General features: G+C 31.3%; 1 protein-coding gene across 3 annotated transcripts in view; it reads left to right on the plus strand.

The window, feature by feature from the left end:
* Positions 1–16,501, plus strand: part of LOC127153357 (E3 ubiquitin-protein ligase RNF123) — a 149,753-nt gene that overhangs the window by 73,506 nt on the left and 59,746 nt on the right. The window lies entirely within an intron of this gene.

Below are 16,501 nucleotides of genomic sequence, written 5' to 3' on the forward strand. Positions count from 1 at the left end.
CATCCAGTAAAAGCTTGAGTGTGGGTTTACTATCATATTATAATTTACGGTCAAATCATTGATTTCTTGTTTTGCGATCATCATAGTGTTGAGGGTTTGACTGCTGCCAACCGTGTTCATTATTCATTTACTGCTGATTTGGTAGCTCAGTGTCTTTTGAGATTAACTATTCGATTTGAGAATTAAGTTGAAGTTAAATTGAAGTTAAGTTTATTGGGCAAGTAAGATTGTGCTCATGAGGCATTTGTTGTATCTGAATTGCTGTAAACATTTAAACCAAATGTAATATGCAGTGAAATACAGTATAAAATGCATATAACAAATAACATGGACTATATATATATATATATATATATATATTTGTTTTTTTTAATCATCAAAACATGTAATTTTTTTGTTTGTTTTTGGTCTAATCTGTTTTCTTTTTGCTTTGTTTTGTGATTTTGTTTTAATTTTATTTGTTTTTTGCTTTGTTTTGTGGTTTTGTTTTTGTGCAGTTTTTTTGTTTGTCTGTTTTATGGTTTTGTAATTTGTTTCTTTTAGTTTTTTTGTTTAGTTCTGTGGTTTTATTTATTGTTCAGATCTTGGTTTTTGTGCAGTTTTTTCCTTTTTCTTTTTTTTTCTTTTTTTCCTTGGTTGGTTTTGCTTCATTCATTTTTGTTAAATTCTGTTTTGTTTTTGCTTTGTTTTGTGATTTATTTATTTATTTTTGTTAGTTTTTTGCTTTGTTTTGTTGTTTTTCTGCGTTTTTTTTTTTTTTTTTTTTTTTTTTTTTTGTCTGTTTTGTGGTGTTATTCTTTGTTTTGTTTTAGTTTTTTTTGTCTAGTTTTGTGGTTTTATTTATTGTTCAGTTCTTGTTTTTTTGTTTTGTTTTTGCTTTGTTCTATGGTTCTGCTTTCTGTTTCTGTTTTTTTTTGTGTATCTGTTTTTTTTTTTTTTGGCTTTGTTTTGTGGTTTTGTTTTAGTTTGTGTGTGTGTGTTTTTTTTTTTTTTTTTTTTTTTTTTTTTGTGGTGCAGTTTATTATTCAGTTTTTATTTATTTATTTGTTGCTGTGTTTTGGGGTTTTGTTGTTGTTTTTGCTTCATTTTGGTTTGAATATAATTATATTTCTAGTTTATTTCTACGTGCTGTTATATAACATTTATTTTACTTAGTATTGTGGTGTGACAGATTATTCACAGTATTTCATTTAAAATATGTAATTTTTTATTTAATTTAGTTTTTATGTGTATTATTATACGCATTTTATATTATTATATGTTTATTATTATATTTTATATTATTATATGTTTAATATTTTATATTATTATATGTATTATATATATATACGTGTTATATCATATTTATTCTATTTAGTCTTGTGGTTTGACACATTATTCACAATATTTCATTATTTTTTTTATATTTAATCCTTTTATTTTTTATTAAATTTTAATTTTTTTCAATTGTTTTTTATTACTATTATTGTTATTATTATTATTATTATTATTAATAATATTAATTATTCTAATTAATTAATTAATTAATTAGAACATTACATTTGTCTTTAATACCTTTTTCATTTTACATAAATTTGTAACTTTTTGTATGTTTGTATGGACACATTTAGTTGCATAATTTTTGTTTGATTATTATTTCATGCAATATTTTAAATTTCTCCTATGTTTAATTTTTTCAGTCATATCCCTCTTTAATATTATTTGTTAGTGAATTATGTAATATGAATCTTAACAGATCTTCAGGACCGACTGAGTCGCTTTGCCGTTTTTCTGCTGTTGCCCACAGCAACATCACCAATTACCCAGAATGCTGTGGTGTTCTCTTATCTTCTCAAGATGGCCTAGCTTCTCTCTCCACACGCTGTGATAAGACCTGACCTTTCTCTTTGAATGTCACCAGGCTTCTTCTACTTGTTTTATAAGGTCTTATAAGGTCTTTTTATAAGGTCGCTCTAAGCCTGTACACACACTGGACTCAGACATTGAGTTTGTCAGGTCACTTCTGTTTACAGGTGAACACGAGAGATTGTGTCTTGAGAAGATGACCTTTACGCACTTGACAAAACTGCGACACCTCAGGTAAAAGCTGAGGCGAAAAGCAACCGTCCTCACCGCTTTTCGTGAGCATTTAGAAGTGTGCAGCATGCCTGTAGGTTTTCAGTTTTCTTGTTCTCATTTCGCTAATGGTTTGTTCTGACTTGAAAGCCAGACAGTTCCTTGATAATCCAGTTTGTTGGGAGATATCATATGTTCAGATATATTGCATTACGATTGGCATCGCTTTATGGTCTTGCAACTTGGCTTTTAGTTTGATTTATGCAAGAAATCTACGTTGGGAACAAATGAATGAGTAATTTTAATGAATGAGTCAAACAAAAACAACAAAAACCCTCTGAATCCGTTTAATGACTCGATGGTTGGGTTTTGATGCATTCACCGAAATGTCTTTAATTTTTTATTTTTTATTAATTAATTATCTTAAAACTATTTTATGTACACATACATATCTATGTTTACACACACACACACACACACATACATGTGTATATATACATACATGTGTATATATTATACTTCAAATGTTGACTACTGTAGATCACGCACACACATATATACATACATATACATATCCAAGTCGACGGGTTATTGGTCTATCCACGACGCAACTATAAGTTTCAGTGTCTGTAAAGGCATCTCCCTCACTGACTACTTCGTCCCGATCAGATTCAAAAGGATTAAAACATGAGTGATTGGAGTTTGAGTCCATCAACACCTCCACTGCCTGTTTAGATATATACCTCATCATTTTTATATGTGGTATAATCTACATTTTCTCTGATTCTTCCGTTCCGTTTATTTTTATTTGGACCAATTATTTTTGGTGTTAAGGACTGTTAAGTAAAATTTCTTACCTTTAACATCCCTTATTTTGTAGCTTTGTTTTGTTTTGTTTGTTTTTGTTGTTGCATTGTTTCGTTTGTTTTTGTTTTGTTGCATTGTTTTGTTTTCTTTTTTGTTTAGTTGGTTTTGTTGCTTTCTGTTTGTTTTGTTTTGTTGCTTTTGGTTTTAGTTCCTTTTTTTTGCCTTGTCGCTTCGTTTTTGTTTTGTTGCATTGTTTTTTTTTTTTGTTACATTTTCTTTTGTTGCATTTTTTTTTTTTTTAGTTGTTTAGTTTTAGTTGCTTTTTGTTTAAATTTTTCACTTTTTGTATATTTGCTTTCTTTTTGTTGATTTTTGTCTTTGTTGCATTGTTTTGTTGTTTCTTTTTTGTTTAGTTGTTGTTTTGTTGATTTTATGTTACTTTGTTTCTTTTTTTTGTTGTATTGTTTTTTTACTTTGATTTGTTGTTTCTTTTTGTGTTGTTTTGTTGCTTTTTGTTACTGCTTATTTTGTTGCTTTTGTTGCTTTGTTTCATTTTTGTTGCATTGTTTTTAGTTCCTTTTTTTTTGCCTTGTCGCTTCGTTTTTGTTTTGTTGCATTGTTTTGTTTTTTGTTACATTTTCTTTTGTTGCATTTTTTTTTTTTTTTTTTTTTTAGTTGTTTAGTTTTAGTTGCTTTTTGTTTAAATTTTTCACTTTTTGTATATTTGCTTTCTTTTTGTTGATTTTTGTCTTTGTTGCATTGTTTTGTTGTTTCTTTTTTGTTTAGTTGTTGTTTTGTTGATTTTATGTTACTTTGTTTCTTTTTTTTGTTGTATTGTTTTTTTGCTTTGATTTGTTGTTTCTTTTTGTGTTGTTTTGTTGCTTTTTGTTACTGCTTATTTTGTTGCTTTTGTTGCTTTGTTTCATTTTTGTTGCATTGTTTTTAGTTTCTTTTTTTGCTTTGTCACTTTGTTTTGTTGCATTTGTTTTTTGTTACATTTTGTTTTGTTGCATTTTATTTTTGCTTAATTGTATTGCTTTGTTTAATTGCTTTTTGTTGCTTTCTGTATGTTTTGTCGCTTTTATGTTGCTTTGTTTCTTTTTGTTTTGTTTTGTTGCTTTTTGTTACTGCTTGTTGTTTTGTTTTTGTTGCATTTTTTGTTGCTTCATTTTTGTTTTGTTGCATTGTTTTGTTGCTTTCTTTTTATTGCTTTGTTTTTTGCATTTTGTTTTGTTGCGTTTTTATTTATTTTTTTGTTTTGTTGCATTGTTTTGTGTGTGTTTTTTTTTTTTTTAGTTGTTGCTTTATTTGTTGCTTTGATTTTTGTTGGTTCTGTTTTTTGTTGTTGGTTTTTGTTTTTTTGCTTTTTGTTGCATTGTTTTGTTTTGTTTGGTTGCTTTGTGTTGTTTTTTTTTTTTTTTTTTTTTTTTTGTTGTGACACATTACACAAAAAGTGAATGTATGTGTAATAGTTATTAAAGAGTAAAATGCTATTTGTAGTTGTTTTAGATAGAATATTATGTAATTTTTATCCTTTTTAACTTAAAAATCTAGAGGAGAGAACATTGCCTTTGAAACACCTCTGCTATCATCAGATGGTAAATGGGGAGCAAACTGAACTGCTGCTAAATTTGGCATATTATATCCGGCACAAATTCGCTAATGAGAAAATAATTGGTGTGACACCTGGCACCTTCCCTCTTCCTGACGACTTACAGAAATCTACATTTGTTGAGGGTGTGGGGCTGTTGTCATGGTTCTTTTTTCTATTCATTTGAAACATTCAACTTAAAAATGTGGACTGAGCTAATTTACTTCATTTGTATGCATGTCTTGCATGTTTTGATATGCAAGTGCGCTATTTGGATTTTAGCTTAGAAAATCAAGCTTGAAATTAAAAGCAACCATTCAGAATAACTTAAGGTTACTTGTCCCTGAAGCTTTATTTTGTATTTCCTCATTGTCCCATCTCACTAAAGATCGCTAGTGTCAGAGGAAAACTTCAGCTGTTTTTATTAGTTGTATGGGGGAATCAATGTAATCATCAGAACGAACATTTTATAATAATCAGAATTTAAAGTCATGATATATTAATCAATCTAATAATCAAAATAAACATTTTTATAATAGTCAGGTTTTCATAATAATCATAACATATTAATGAATGTAATAATCAGAATAAACATTTTATAATATTCAGAATTAAATCATAATCAGAAAAAAAAGTTATATAAATAAATAAATAAATATTCTGAATAAACAGTATTTATTAATAATAAGAAAAAATAATTGATGTAATAATCAGAACTAACATTTTATAATAATCAGAATTTAAATAACCTGAATTTAGCAATAATCTGGAAAAAAAAAGAAAGAAAATATGTTATATTAATCAATGTAATTATCAGAATAAACATTTTAGAATAGTCAGGACTGAATAATAAACAGAAACAAAAATCAATGTTATTATCAGAATAAACATTTTATAGCAATCAGAATTTAATAATAATCTGAATTTATTAATAATCAGAAAAACAATCATGTTATATTAATCAATGTAATAATCAGAATTAACATTTTATAATAATCAGGATTTAATAATAATCAGAAAAATAATCAATGTAATAATCTGTAATAAACATTTATAATAATCTGAATTAAATTATAATCTAAAAAAATCATGTTATATTAATTAAAATAATAATCAGAAATAACCCCTTTATAATAGTGAGGATTTAATAATAATCAGAAAAAAAATCACTCAATGTAATTATCAGAATAAGTTTTTTATCACATAGAATATTTTGAATATAATAATAACTAGAATAAAAATGTAATAATCAGAACAAATATTTCAAAAGAAAAAAAAATATAACTGGTTTAATAATAATAAATATTTTAGAATGATTAAAACATAATTATCCAAATATAATTATTAGAATAAACTTTTTTTCATCAAGTAATACAACTTGATTTGCTAGTATATTGTACGCTCACAGATGTGTATTTAATGCTTCAAACATGACCGATCCAAATCAGATTTTAGAGTTTTTTTCTCTTATATATCTATTATAAAATTTTACTATAATATTGGTTGTAGAGCTTTAGTTGTAGCTAACAAATTAATTGATGCTCTTACACACTGGTAGCAATACGACATATCTAGTGTACTATGGGAGTGAATGACATCAGATAGACTAGTATAATTAAATATTTCAGTTCTGCATTTAACAATGGTCGCCATTTCAATTGTGCTTTGTCTGCTAGACACTCTCAATTTAACATCAGTGTAATGGACTCACCATTAAGCGCACTGTTGTAAAGGAAATGCATGTTAGATCTTGTGTATAACAGTGCCAGGTTGGGAAAAACCCAACTTAGATGCTCTCAGTATGAGCCTTTACTATGAGGTCAGTTCTCTCAGCAACTGGGAGCCTTAATTCACATCCAATTAGTGCTTAACATCTCCTGTCATCTTCTCCAGTCAGTTTGTAATTCTCCACAGGAACCAAAGAGCTTTGTGGGACCTTTGCCAATTTCCTCGGGTGTGGTTGATCCCATACAGTAGCTTTTATAGTGTAGAGTGAAGAAACCACATTGAGCCACACCAACAAACCCCTTCCACATCTACTGTGGAAAACAGAGGGGGTATTTTGAAAAATGTCCTTTGTGCATACACTGAAAGTCAATGGACTTCAACATTTGACCTCCTGAGGTGTTTAAGTTGTTCTCCAGTTCTGCTCATCACTTAAAAAGCGAAGAAAATTATGGTCGATGATGACATTTCTATCTCGTTCACAGAAAAGAATTGCACTAATGAGCTCCTCGTTGTAGACTGTCCCTTAGAGGTCACTTAAAACTGTCCTCTTGAGGTCATAAAACATCTCAGGGCACTTAACTTAAAGAGTAAGGGGTGTTACCTTAGTTTCGACCTTGGTCTTTGGGATAAATGTCCCCCAAAGGTCCATTAAGACCCTTCTTAATAATCTCCCCAATGTGAATTACTTCTCTGAGATCATCTTCTGTCCTCCTCCATATAGCGTAATAGTGATGGACTGTTGCAGTGTTGTTTAAAGGTGGAGGTCAGTGGAAGTTCTTCAACAAATGAAGAGTTTGGTTCCAAAACGTTATAAATCCATTTGGATTAATTTGAGTAAAAATGTGTTTTCTTTACCAAGAAAGTGGCTAGATGAAAACCACTATTTTCTGTTACAGCCTTACACATAGCATCTTTAGCTTATAATAGCATTAAAAATTCAATTCCAGATTTTTATTTTCAAAGATTTATTATAAAAACTGATTATTATTATTAGGGGTCTACACTTACTTTTCTTTTTAGGAAAAAAAAAAACCTAAAGCTTAGGAGCACAGTCACATTTTTAAGAGCACCTTCTAATCAATAATCAAAGCTTATATTTATAAAATTATTTATAAATAATTTATAATGCATGAAATGCTGCGCTGTGATTGGCTGAGCGGATGTATCGCATTTTGTAGAGAAGAGAGACTGGAGACAGTAGGTGTGGTGTGTTTTGGGTGTATGCTATGTCTGCTTTTCGCCAAACATAGTGCTTAGAGTTCAGTCCAAAAAGGTCAATTTTGGTCTCATCAGACCATGGCACCTTTTGCCAGAAGGTATCAGACTCTTCCAAATGTGCAAACGAGAAAGGCTTCTTTCGTGCCACCCTGCCATACAGGCCAGCTTTGTGTAAAGCTTGGGAGATAGTTGTCACATGCACAGACTGACCAGACCCAGCCATAAAGTCCTGTAAGTCCTTCAAAGTTGCCTTTGGACTCCTGGTAGCTTCTCTTATCAACGTCCTCCTGGCTCTGTCATCCACTTTGGATGGACGGCCTGATCTAGGCAATGTGCTGGTGGTGCCACACGCTTTCCACTTCTTATTGATGCTGTGAACAGTACTCTGAGGGATAGCTAAAGCCTTTGAATTGTTTTTGTAGCCTTCTCCTAACTTTTGCCTTTCTACAACTTTATCCCAGAGGTCTTTTGAAAGCACTTTCCCAACCATTGTGAATTCTTTGCCGTACCATGCGATACTAACAGTGGAATCTTCAGTGGAAGACACACTACTAACAGTGGAATAAACAGCTTGTTGTATGCTGAAGTAACCCTAACCCTAAATCTGAATTGTGAGGTAAAAAGTCACAATTAACTTTTTAGCTTTTATCCCGTGACACAAACAAACTTCCATAGTCGTGTATGAGACACAACAGTCAAAAATGTCTGTGCATGTTTGCATACTGTAGATATACAGTGCATATGAAACTTAAATGATCAGCATATTTATCCCAAGTTACCTCAGAGAACATCATGATGGTACTATAATATATATTTTTTTATATATATTGGTATTATATTCCAAAAAAACATAATAGTCCTTTTTTTCGTCAGCATAAAGTCCTACATAATTAATCGCGCTACTAATACAACTGATGCTAATACTTAGTCTGAAAATAAAGCACATGACAGATAAAAAGGCATTAGCATTATTAGCATAATTTCATATAGTATAGCCTTTGTGTGGCGACTCTGTTTGTTTTGACAGTCGTGCATTGAGCACATTCGTTAGTGGCTCATTCATATGCGGGGCTTGATGAAGCGGAGCCAAAAGTGTGTCATTTTGCCACTTTTTAATTAGCCCATTTCTCCTTTAGCCCACTGACAAAAAAGCTAAGAGAGGACAAAGCAAAGCAGCATTAACGCTGGCGTCACCCTCCATTAACTGAAGTGTCAGACATGTTCTTCTCTGCAGCTGGTGCTACAGAAGAAACAAAGCCAAAAAGGTTTTCTTTAGACGATGCTAGTGGTTTAGTTAGTTACTTAGCACATTTGCTATTTGAGAAGGTAATGAAACAAATGGCTATTGATTTTCGTTTAACAAAGTTTGGTAGACTGTACAGAATTAGATGTGTTTGTCAGGACTAATGGTACGACAAAATGACGACAAATGACACAAAAAATCATCTGACAGTTAATGAAACAAATTAGGGTTAGTGATGGAATGGAATTACAACAAATGAAATCAGAAAATTAAAAACAAATGTCTAAAAGCTAATGAAATGTATGGCAATATTAACCTTCATTTAACGAAGTAAGATACACTGTACATATGTCAGAATTAACGATGCAATGAAATTACGACAAAAAAGTCCAAAAGCTAATAAAGTGAATTTCTATATTAACCTTCATTTAACGAAGATACACTGTACAGAATGTGATGTGTATGCCAAAATGAGTGATGCGTCAAAATTACGGCAGTGAAATCAGAAATTTAAAAAAGGCAGAAAGCTAATGAAATGAATGGCTATATTAACTTTCTTTTAACAAAGTAAGATACACTGTACAGAATGTGATACATGTCAGAATTAGCGATGCAATGAAATTACGACAAAAACGTCAAAAAGCTAAAGAAACCAACTGCTATATTAGCCTTCATTTAACGAAGATGCATTGTACAGAATGTGATGTGTATGTCAAAATTTGTGATGGGACAAAATTATGACAAATTAAAAAATTATAAAAAAAAAAAAATGTTGGGAAGCTAATGAAACGAATGGCTGTATTAACCTTCATTTAAAGGGGTCATCGGATGCCCATTTTCCATAAGTTGATATGATTCTTTAGGGTCTTAATGAAAAGTCTATAGTATACTTTTGGTTAAAAATTCTCAATGGTTGTGTTCTGGTCGCGGTTGTTTTAAATGTTAATGAGCTCTGCTCACCCCGCGCCTCTTTTCTCTCTGTGGAGTGACAAGCCTGTTTACTTTAGCTGCATTTAGCCTCATTTAGCCGCTAACCTTGCTAACTAGCATGTTATTAGGAAAGGTGATCATAAAGATTCATAAAAAAACCCTTCTACTCACTTCTGCTGTAAGTGAAGTTGGATCAGGAATGATTCGCGCGAGCATAGACGAATATGTGTAGATTGGGAGGTGCATTCCATTCACAAACAAACGTAATACACTGCATCTTCAGCGGCTCAGATGTCAGGAGTAAATGACGACCACTATGTTCATTATTACATCCAGCAACACAACACCTCAATCACTCAATCGGAGATATTCTTGTCTAACTTACATCCCTGCTCCAGCATCGAAACAATGGAGGTCGGACTGAACAGAATACGATATGTATGTCAGAATTAGCGATGCAATGCAATTACAACAAAAAAAGTCCAAAAGCTAATGAAACAAATTGCTATATTAACCTTTAACGAAGATACACTGTACAGAATTTAGACGAAATTACCACAAATTATATCAGAAATGTTAAAAAAAGTTAATGAAACGAATGGCTATGTTAACCTTCATTTAACAAAGGTACACTGTACAGAATTTGATATGCATATCAGAATTAGCGATGCAAATGAAATTACGACAAAAAAGTCCAAAAGCTAATAAAGCAAATTAGAACATGATGTGTATGTCAGAATTCGCGATGTAATGAAATTATTTCAAATGAAAAAAAATTGTCAAATGAAATCGGAAATTTGTTCGAAGTAGCCAAACAAATAAATGTTCGCTACATATTAGCTACAACTGTTCATTATCAAACATGCCAGCAGTGTCGACGCATTTCACTGTGACCAAAAATTATGCTAGAGTAGCAAGATGTAAAATGTAATTTTTGGTTTCATTCCGGCTTACAAGTTAAATCAAAGTTTCGGTTATGGTTAAATATAAATAAAAAAAATTGGTGTATCACCAGTCAGGTTTCATTAATGATACATCACAATATAATTTTTCGATTACGATTTAAGTGGTTGACATACATATGTATACACAATCGCCTACCTGAAATATTGAAGCAATACTGAATGGAAAAAGAATCTTGATATACCAATATCTGATTTCAACATGCTTTGCCATGTGTTAGCCATTGCTAAGTTAGCTTAACTGCTAGCCATGAGTTTCTGCCTTCATATTGGTTGCTATTAGCTGGCAAATATGATGTCATTAAACATTTCTAAAAAGATGCAGATGACTGTGATTCTAAAACACTGTACTAGTGATTAGCAAACATGCTGCTGTACAGTTAGCTATGACGTTAGTTTAGGCCGACACTGTTCCCATCATCAATTCCTGTTCTTGTGTGATTTACTGTTAAAAAGTGGCAGAAATGCCAAAAATATTTGGTAAAGCAGTTGCAAACTTTTACTAGCTAACTTTTGCCAATTAATTAGAACATGTAGGCTTAAACCAGCATGAGGGTATGTAAATTCAGAGTTTGACTGGCATAAAACAACAGTGAGGTGCTGCGTCAGTGTGATATATTCATTCTGATAGCGCATATATACGCCTCCCCAATCTCTTGTGGAAGAAAAATCAATTTAGATAATTTCCCTCCATTATTGTTGGCTAAAAGGCATCAGATACAGCCTGCAGTGCTGTACTAATTAGATTGTGACACAGTGTAATTGGCTTTAGCAGCTTTAGGGGAAGGAATGGACTGTGAGGAGGAGGGGAACATTTCACCCTCCGTGTCTTTTCAACACCCTGAGCAGGACGTGCTGATAACCTCCTGACCAGCGATTCAATCACTGCCTATTGTACTCTCTGTCTAATGAATCTCACTAACAGAAAGTACCATGGTATTTCTTTTTCTTTGTCTACATTGCAACTGATTTTTTTTTTTTTTTTTTTTTTTTTTTTTTTTGGCATACTGTCATGGTAATACCATCTTTTTTGGACTTGTACAATGGGAATACCATGCTTTTTGGATGCCATGGTAAAACAATCTTTTTTGAACATATACAATAATTATACCATGTTTTTTTTTTTTTTTTTGTAATTTTACAATGAGAAAACCAGTACCAAGGTAAATTCATGTTTTTTGAATGTGTACAGTGATTACCATGATTTGGATTTACCATGATTAAACTCTGTTTTCAAGCATTGTACTCTGTTAAATACATGTTTTTTTTTTTTACATTTTTACAGGGATTATACCATATTTATTTTGGATTTACCATAATAATGCAATGTTTTACACATGGTAACAAGGTAAATCCATGGTTTTTGGACATGTACAGTGATTATGCCATGTTCTTTTGGATTTACCCTGATAATACAATGTTTTAGACATGGTACCAAGCTAAATCCATGATTTTTGAACATATAGAATAATTATACCCTGTTTTTTTTTTTTTTTTTTTTTTTTTTATTTACCATGATAATACAGTGTTTTTAGACATGATACCAATTTAAATCCATTGTGTTTGAGCATATACAGTAATTATACCATGTTTTTGGATATACCATGCTAATACAATGTTTTTAGACATGGTACCAATGAACATCCATGTTTTTTGAACTTGCACAATAATCATACCATGTTTTTTTTTTTGTTTTTTGTTTTTTTTGGATTTGCCATGATAATACAATGTTTTTAGATATGGTACCAAGGTAAACCCATGGTTTTTGGACATGTACAGTGATTATGCCATGTTCTTATGGATTTACCATGATAATACAATGTTTTTTTGACATGATACCAAGTTAAATCCATGGTTTTTGAGCATATACAATAATTTTACCATATTGTTTGGATTTACCATGATGATACAATGTTTTTAGACATTGTACCAAGGCAAATCCATGCTTTTTGATCATGTACAGTGATTGTAATGCTATGACAATATAGTATTAATTAATTTATTTATTATTTGGATATGGATACAGTGACTAAACCATGTAATACCATGTTTATGAGTATGCTAATCATTCAGTACATTTGCATTAATTTGTGCTGCTTTCATATGATCTTCATATTTTAAATGAACCTTTTTGACAAAAAGCATAATTGCTTTAATTCTTACTGATAGATTTAGATAAAATACAGTTTTCAGGCAGTTAACTGAAAATTAATTTAACTACAAATACATTGTCACCATTTATAACCTCAGCTCCAGAACTAAAAATGTTATTAGAAATGATGCCAACAGCCTGCTGAGCGACTTCTGACTTCACTTTATTTCAGAATATGAGTCACAACACAAAGTCAGTCCCAATATTCCTGCTTTCAGAAGATCGTTTACATTAATTCCTCAAAAGCCAGCACGTAATTCAAAGAGGCTTTAGATCTTAAAACAATCCCATCAGTTTGACGGCACAGACCTCAGAAGTTCTGCTGGGCTCGACTGATTCATCTGAAAAGCTTTTAATGTTGCTGGTTTCAGTCTAATCCTTGAGCACTGATTACATTTCAAATGGACTCGCGTATCACGCTTAATTTTAGATGAGACGTTCAAAATCGCGTGACCGTGTTCAGTTTTGCATCGCTAACAAGCCTGTCATTCTTTTTTTTAATAAAATATGACTCCTGATTAAAATGAATTGATTATTTACACTGTTTTATGACCGCTATAATTGAGGTGAGGAGTTTTAGTTTACTCTGTATTGAATTCTGAAGCCTCCGGCAGCAAGTCATAAAGTAGCTGTGATGGTTTTGTTGGGGGTTTGGGCCACGGCACTCTGTTCACGTCATGATTCTTGACTGCCGCAGTTGTTCATTCTTACCGTGTTTGACGCAGTTTTCAGGATTGATTTGTACTGTAGTGACAATTCATCACCATTGATTCTTCCTGCGGTCGCAAACGCTCGACTTCAGTGCTGGATGATTGTGCGATTTGAGACATCTGCAGCCACATCGACCCTTCCTGATGCACACCCTGCTTCACATTCAACCTCACGCTCTGCTTCTGTATTTGAGCTGAATCTTAATTTAATATTCAGTCTTTTTCTTCTTCTTCTTTTTCGTCTTCTCCTTAATCAATGCATTACAACAACACGTACTCTTTAAATGACACCTATTTTTTATTACTAAATTAATTACATGATGTGTGGATTAATTAATCTAATTAATTGCAAAATAAATTTGACTAAAAAATACCCACAAAAGATTATTTAAAGCTATTTTTGTGTGAAATGAGAAAGTATCAAGTAGACATTACAGATTGTATCTTTAGAAATAATTTTTTTTTGAGTCAACATTAAAATGTATAAAATTATTATTATTTTTTTTTTTTATTTCAAACATCTGAAAGGTAGTATAAATCAGAGTTATTTATTTAGATTTTTAAAAAGTTAAAAGGCTAGGCTATTGGTGTTGAGCCTCTAACGGTCTCAAAGCGATAAGTATTGAGTCAGACATCAAAGCTTTGACATGAGCAGTGCTGTAACTTCAGCCGTCATTTTAGGTGTGTGCATTGACTCAGGCTCAGTATTCCTTCAGGTTAGTTTGCATATTCACCCTATTTCACCCCATTTCACCTTATTTAACATTCTTTGTGCTCAAAGTCATGCAGAAGTATTGAAGTGAAAGCAAATGATGCATTGCAATGTAACAAAACTAGATCAGTGCTGTTTGAATCAAAGATGTTATCTAGTGTAGCCGTGTGGACAGCTTTATTGATCATGATGGGAGTGATGACCTAGTTTTGCCACTTGCTTCCAGCATTTTTTTTTCCAGCAAAAAAAGATTAGAATTTGTAAAATGTATATTTAGAAATTATTATTATTTTCTTTGTGCAGAGCCTATGTTGTATGTAATGTCTGCTTGCTTATTCTGCATATTAATTAAATTGGCACCATATTGTTTTTTTGTTTGTTTGCATGTTTGATCTGTATGTTCATTATTCGTTCATTCATTCATTTTATTATTCATCCAATTATTAATTAATTTAAAACTGAAGAGTGGGATTTTGAACCAGTTCTTTACAGTGTGACACTGAAAATTGAAATAAAAGACTTAAAATAAAGAAAATTGACAGGTAAATATTCGTATTTTACTGTTGTACAATCATATTAATATGTTGTTTTTTTATCATTTAATTTTACAGTATGTTAAATTATAATTGTTATTGAAAAGGTCAAAATAGTGAGAATGTGGAATTTTATTTTAGTGTTATTTATAGTTTTTATTAATATTTTACATAAGTTTTTTTCAGGCTGCCCACAACTAAGCTTGTTCTGGTCGACTAGTAGTTGTTCATTTTAAGCATTAGTCAACTATTAGTCACACGTTTATTAATAAACCATATAAATCACAATAAAAGCCTTTAATTGCTTACATAGCCTAATAAGCACTCAAGGGCACGCAAAAAGCTTGCCACAATGGAGATGACGAATCACCGACTTCATCTCTTAAGCCAGAAAAAAGAGAAAGTGCTAGTTTATCAATAAATTATTGAAACGTTAATGTAATCTCCTTGCTGTTTTTATTCATAATCAGAAATAATGTTTATGAATGTATCACGGAAAAACAGCAAGGAGATTGCATTAACGTTTGAATAATTTATTGATTAACAAAGTCAGTGATTCGTCATCTCCGCAGTAGGCTACTAATGGATGCGCCTGTATGCATGTTTCATACGGATGACATAAGCTGAGAATATTGGTTTTCTATTGAATTGGTTCGTTTAATAGACATTTCGCTCTCTATAGAGATATTTTTTTATGTCTGTGAGGCAAGTATACACAGAGTTTTAAAGTTTCGCGCTCGAGTTCACAGAGACCGGAACAGCAGAAAACACAACCTGTTTGCTTTCATTATTTTACAAAAGTGCAGCATTTTGTTGTTATTCTGAGTGCACACAAATAAACATAGAGTTTTTACATATTCAAAAGATGTATTACTTTTATCTGAATTACAAAAAATTGAGTATTTTAAGAGCAAGTGACCACACCGGCACCTCCATCTGTCATGCGGCGAGCGTGCTACTATTCATACTATACTATGTTTTTCCCCAGAATTTTGTGATACAAACTCGCAATTCTGACTTTTTTCTCAGAATTGTGGGATATAAACTCACAATTGTGAGTTATAAAGTTAGAATTGCATGATATTAACTCTATAAATTCTGAGAAATAGTCGCAATTGCATGATATAAACTTGCAAGTTATAAAGTCAGAATTCCGAGAAATAAAGTCCCAATTCTGAGAAATAAAGTCAGAATTGTGTGATATAAACTTGCAACTCTGAGAACATATCAGTATTTTTTTTTCTCATCAGAACTGGGCTTTAACTCACAATTGAGAGTTTGTATCTCATAATTCTGAGAAAAAAAGTCACAATTGCGAGGAAAAAAAGTTAGAATTGTGAGTTTATATCTTGCAATTCTGACTTGATATCTAGCAATTAAAGTTTAGTCTTTTTTGTGTGCTTTTATCATTTTGGTATTTTTTTTTTTTTAATATGTCTAAGATGTTTAAATATATATTTTAGTTTTAAATTAAAGTGAGCAATGTTGCTTCCTCAACTTGCTAAAAAGGTTTATTTATTTATTTATTTTAGTTAGTATAACCTATTGAAAACTCTATTTTCTAATATTGTGTAGCCCTAGTTAAGAATGAGCACTTGACTAAGTTGTTCTTGTTTAATTTGTTTTCGGGTTTCAAAGTCTAGCCTTTCATATCTGTTTAAAAGTCATTAATGACTTGTGCATGCAAATATTGAGAAAAGACAAACTGCAAGTTTGATTTTCTTTATTGAAGATATGTTTTTTTTTTTTTTTTTTGCCTCACTTCATTTCAAGTCTCAACTCAGTGCCATGCTGTCTTGTCATTCCCACAATGCATGATTACAGATCACATTCACAGTCAGAATATCATTTTAGCATTTC

This window comes from Labeo rohita, chromosome 22 (assembly GCF_022985175.1).
Source record: "Labeo rohita strain BAU-BD-2019 chromosome 22, IGBB_LRoh.1.0, whole genome shotgun sequence".
NCBI lineage: Eukaryota > Metazoa > Chordata > Actinopteri > Cypriniformes > Cyprinidae > Labeo > Labeo rohita.